Below are 6,180 nucleotides of genomic sequence, written 5' to 3'. Positions count from 1 at the left end.
CAGTTTTTTACAATTGGACTACGACTAACGACTTACTAGGATTATTTTTAATTAAATACCTAATTGATAGGCTTAAAAATAAAGTTTAATAGGAAAGTTTGTTATAAAGGTTTTTCTTTTCAAGCAATCGTTGCGTGACTTTCAGATTCGTGTGAAACTTTTATTGAAAAATTGAGGTTAATCATAAATAGCCCCCGTAATGACGGTTAATTTAGACCAAAGCCATGACCTAATAACAGCAAGAATAGATTAAGGCCTATTCCAGATTACTTTATAATTTAGCTATTAACGTGACTCGTTAAATTTAACAAACTCTATTACGTAATAAGTAAATAAATGAGAAAAATCCCATCGAATAATTTTACATTCTTTTCGTTATACAAAAACACTAAGCTATAAGTGAGGCTTGTTAATCATAGCTGCGTATACGAGAGACAAGGGTCATAGGGTTATTCCCGGATTTTCTTAAAATTTTTGAGTATTAAGTACTTTGTAATAAAACATATTAAAGAATTTTATGCAATACGTTTCTTAAGCTTTAATATAATATTTTATTATGATTTAATACTAAAATGGTGCTAAAATGATAAAAACTTCGCTATAATACTAAACGTGTCGACATCAACCGCTTAATTTCGAACTATGTGAATTACATTTGCTTGCACAATAATGTGAAATTTTCAATTAAGTTTTAATCAATTTTATCGGTCTTTAAGCGGATTTCAGATTACAGATGTTGCTGTGCATAATATTTAAATTCTATTATCGTATTAAGCCAACATTTACATTTTCACACACAATTATCGTTTAAATTTTCGCACTGCGTTCAGTTTCACTAAGGATTAGGTTTGTTTGCTTTTAATTTTCACACGCTTTACTATCAAATAGATCTTCAAATAATTTACTTTTTGCCTTAGTCTTAGACATGAATGTGGAATATAAGGTTAGGGGATATGTCAAATGGTCATGGATGAATTGCTTGAGACTGGGAAACAGTAATCAAAAATAAAACATACGTGCAAAATACTCTGGTCATATCTCGATTAACAATAATTGATTAATGTCAATTAAAATTAAAATCTATAAAACACCAATTGCCAATTCTAAAATAATATTTAACATTGATCTTAATGCTTAATTAACAGTTCATTTGTATTAATAGATAAGCGTTTCCCAGTATCAATCAGGGAAATACTGAAGCCTCGCAACTAAAACTATGTCGATGGCTCTAGTACAATTCTACTTCTCATTTCAACGTACTCATATTAAGTGTAGGCGCTTATTTTTACGTGTTTTATCATATACCTACCCCTATTTTTATTACTTAAGCGATTGTGTGCACGCAACTCGTTTTGTTTGACCTAAACATTTCAATTTGTTAAGCCAGGTCAAATCAATAGCGCACGTGAGCAACTAAAAATTTTATATTTTAGTTATATTTTGCATCTATGCCAAATTTCAGCGAGATCCGTTAAGCTATTCTGTAGATACGTAAACATCTATCCATCCATCTGAACTTTTGCATTTATATTATTAGTAAAATAGTTAACTCAATGTTTAACTTTGTTAGTTTTTTTAACATTATGAAACTTTAATATACATAACTGTACAAGTAGACATACTTAGTCTTTTTCATATTTTTAAATTTTATTAAAATTTTATATAGTAAAAGCACCTTAAATCGGAACTACATTGTTAGTGTACTCTAAAATTCAAAGTTAGTGACTGGCCTTTAGCTTGAAATAGCTTTCGTCAGATTTTATACGGTAAGGTAGTTATTTATGTATGTTGTTACAAGCTTGGTTCCTACTGGTAACGTCGTGAGTTAAGTCTTTGTTAAACCTTAAGTAAACGTTTCCTTACTTGGACAAAGCACTGAAAGGGTTATTAGGACTAAAATCTGAAATATAAAAGTTATATTTTCAAACAAATTTAAAAATTTAAGCAGTTTTAGTTTCAAAAAAGTGGGAAGGGAAAATCGACTTAATTAGGCCTCCGGGACGCACACTCATCAGACGAAACTCGGAATTGCTTCCACTTCACGCCTGTCTTCTGTGTGGTCGTGGTATTTCACCGGGCGAGCTGGGCCGATTCGTGCGAAGATGTTAAAGCGGGCTCTACCACTGTTAGATTAACTCTTTGAAAAGTATGAAACAATATGTTTTTATACAAGCAGTTTCAACATGGAAACCCGTAAAGTAATACTGGTATGGTTCACGAAATTCTTGTAAGACCATGAACTTGTGCTACATGAAACTTAATGGAACAGCAACATATGAAACGCTGGAGCAATTGATATTCCTGGTGGTGTAACAAAGAGCAGCTGCGCTCGTGTGTCGTCGACGCAAATTAAAACCGGATTTGCATAGGACATTATAAATAAGCGCACCCGTCGAACGGCGCCCCTGTGTAATGCAGATATATTCAAATTAATTTAGTGAACGCTGCAAACTACCTTTTATTATATTTGTTGTTTAAAGTTGGGGAATTGGGAAAACAAAGCACGTCCTGTAACAACGGTTCAAGCATATTCTAAGAAATGTGTAATTATTTCTAATCATATCTCCTATTATAAACAATAATGTACCAAAAATTGAATGTTGGTTGGCTATACATCCCTTTAGCACTAAACATTTTTTCATAAAACTTTGATAGCATGTTCTGAGGACGTCTGAAAAATTTTATTTATATTTCATGCTTTTGTTTACTTGATATTTGACAACATTAGTCGGGGTGCGAGCCTAACGTAAAAATAATATATATTTCCATTACTTGTAACAGATAGCTTGGCTTAGTTATGGGTAAGTAAGCAATATAAACAATCAAGTTTTAATTAATTTAACTACGCGAAGTTTCGTGGAAAAGAAGTTTTAATTTTATTTTATTGAGTGAACCATTTGATATTTTTTTACTGGAATAATATTCTAACTTTGTTCAAGATAGTTTATAATCTAAGTGTAGTAGATTAAAAGAAGAAGAAGTAAAACAAATAGATAGAGTTTTTATTGTGAAATAAAATCTAATGAAATAATTTTGATACAAGTGTTTTTATTAAGATTGAGGGTGCATACAATTAGAGAGGTTTAACAAAGTGCGTAGCTAAGCGCACTGTAGCGCTGTAGCAATTAGTCGCCAGCGACAGTTGCTAAATATTAACATTTGTAATTGTACGTTGAACGTCAGCTTTCTCGATGTTCGTTACAGGCCCCGCTCGCCACCTGAATATAAATGAATCCATTATCAGAAATTGCGAAGATAGTAGATTGACACTGGTATCACGTACGACCGTATTTGTATGTTGTAACTACATATACTTCTGTTTTTTTTAATTAACAAAATTTACAGTTTGTTACAGTAATATGTGCCCAGCTTTATAAGTAACTAGCTGTCGCCAGCGACTTCGTCAACGCGGAATAAAAAAAAAACTTAATTTGTAGTCTATGTCTCTTTCCTGACTATGTTCTACGTCTATTCCAAATTTCAGCGAGATCCATGAAGCCGTTCTCGACATACCTTCAAACAAACAACCATTCATCCATCCAAACATTCGCATTTATAATATTAGTTAGATAAGAAGAAAGAATAAGATAGTGGTTATTAATAAAAAAAATATTAGACGTGTCACCACTTGTCAACTCTAGTGGCATAAATCTTTAAAAAAGCAAAATCGAAATTGAAGACAAAATATAAAGAACTTGTTCTAACGCTAAAAGTTATTTTTACGTACTCACTCTTCAATAAAATTCTACAGTGCTGCCCCTTGAAAGATCACAAATAAATGAAATCAGTTGATGAATAAAGTTGAAATTTTCATTCTATAATTAAGTTGAAATTGCTTTCACAGTAATTTACATCATTCAAACTGTAAATAAGTTTATTTAATCAAATTAATTTTACTTCATTGTATACACTTTATTTCCTGAATATGTATTTTTTTGGTTTCTTTTCAACAAAATTACATAACATATATGAACGACTGATTATTTCCTACTAGAATTAATTCCAATTCTGCAGTCTTCTTAAACTTATACTTGTAATTATGAAGCTTTAGAAACTTTTTTTTTATTCATAGTATAGAAGGCTTCACTTTTTTGATTTAAGTTGCAGACAAAGCGTTACTTTATCATTATAAATTTGTGAAACTTACAACATTGTTAAAGGCATTTTTTTCACACGAATCTGTCTCGGGTAGTCCATTCGTTTTGAAAACATTTTTAAAAGTTTTGTTTGTGAACATAGGCTCTGTATTCAACGCTCGTATTTCGTTTACTTCCTCTCAGGCTTGCATTGTTTATTCGAGAGATACGGCTGCGTTACAATTGTTCGGAGAACGTTTTTGTTCGATTTGTTTATTGGTTCGTTAGATACGACTCTCAATAATCTACAGTATTCGATTCTACGTCAACTTGATATATTTTCATCATGTTTATTTTCGATACAAATGATTTGAATATTTCTTTTATATTAATACAATGACATACAAACGTGATTATGATGATGATGATGATTAACAGTGGTAGAGCCCGCTTTAACATCTTCGCACGAATTGGCCTGGTTCGCCCGGTGAAATACCACGACCACACAGAAGACAGGCGTCAAGTGGAAGCAATGCCGCGTTTCGTCTGATGAGAGTGTGTCCCGGAGGCCTTATTATGTCCTCTTTCCCTTCCAACCCTTTTTCTTATAAGGGAAGGATAGGAGGTGGAAGTGGACTTTCCGGTTGAGAGTATGCCTGGGAAGGGAAAATATTTTCTTTCTGTGCATCCTCTCCTCCGTCGATTAAAGGTAGGCAACGCATTTGCAATTGCGTATGTCTATGGGCAACGGTCACTTCGCTATTTCAGCGGTTTCAGGTGGCCGCTCGCTCGTTTGCCACCTTATGATATAAAAAAATGATATTATTTTTAGAACAAAAGTTTCTTTTATATATGTAAAGATTTGGTGATAGAATGAACGTCATAAAACAGATTTAATTGTTGCCTTGCTAACTCATTTATAAATCTATATTGAATGATGGGAAAGTTATTTACGTCAAGTTATTAGACTATGTACAAAAATATTATATGTATCTGTATTGTTGTTCCAAACTTCCAACTAAATTTTAATACATTAAAAAAATCTATAAGCTTTATTTTCAATCCTTCTGCAGCTTTTCAACTTTCTCTTACCATTTGTTTGGCACTTATAAGGAAAGTTTATTTGCGCCGCATATTTTTACTTGGCGCATGTCTATTTTGAATTTAAAATTTTACTTATGTAAAAATATGTCCTATGTTAACTTGACATATTTATTTATTTCATAACCTATAATTTAATATTTATACATATATATGTTCATACTTTAACAATAATTTCCTTAACACATTAAAATTGAGGTAAAAACAAAAAATCCCCTAAATTTAGATACGGCTGCAGCGTGCAATTATTTACTTTACAAACGCTAGCACTCATAGTGCGATCTCTTCCTTTATACTCGCATCCTGACAGAGAACCGTGTGATTGCGCGGTGAAAATCCATTATCCTCCTCGTCCCATAGGTGACATAAAAGGGAAACACTTATTTTTTCCATTTACAACTGTTTCAGAAAAAGCAGTAAAACCAAGACTCTTTTTGTTTAACATAATTGATACTGTACTGTTACTACGACATTTAAAGTGTTTTTTTTTTGTAATTTCTTTTTTTTTTTAATTATAATGTCGTAGTGATAGCAAATATTTCATTTAAAACGAAAAATATGATGATAAGCTTTAATATTTTTAACGCAGGATAAAAGGAAAAAGACAGAACAAACTGCCAAACTTTCAGCAATTACGTCAAATATATAAATATTAGCTTTTTATTACATTGAATATACAATGATTTTTTAATTAAATTATTTTCGTACCAAATGTTTTTCAAAGTATCAGTTTCACTTACAATGAAAGTAGAGAATGAACTTTGATTAATAACCAAGCCGGATTATTAAGACAGGTCACCTTTAAGACAAAAACGTCTGAAACTAAGAGATAAGCTCAACGTCTTTTGTTAGTAATTTAACCTATAAGTAGTCGATTGAAATGATTCTTAAGATTGTTGAAGATCGTAAAAATTAAATGGAATTTCAAATCTTTCAAAAATATTTGAGAATTAATATTACATTTTTATAAGGGTTATAGAAGATCGTTTCTATTTGTATTGAA

The sequence above is a fragment of the Papilio xuthus genome, unplaced genomic scaffold (genome assembly GCF_000836235.2).
Source record: "Papilio xuthus unplaced genomic scaffold, Pxut_1.1 DF829129.1, whole genome shotgun sequence".
NCBI lineage: Eukaryota > Metazoa > Arthropoda > Insecta > Lepidoptera > Papilionidae > Papilio > Papilio xuthus.
This window is presented reverse-complemented; position numbering follows the sequence as displayed.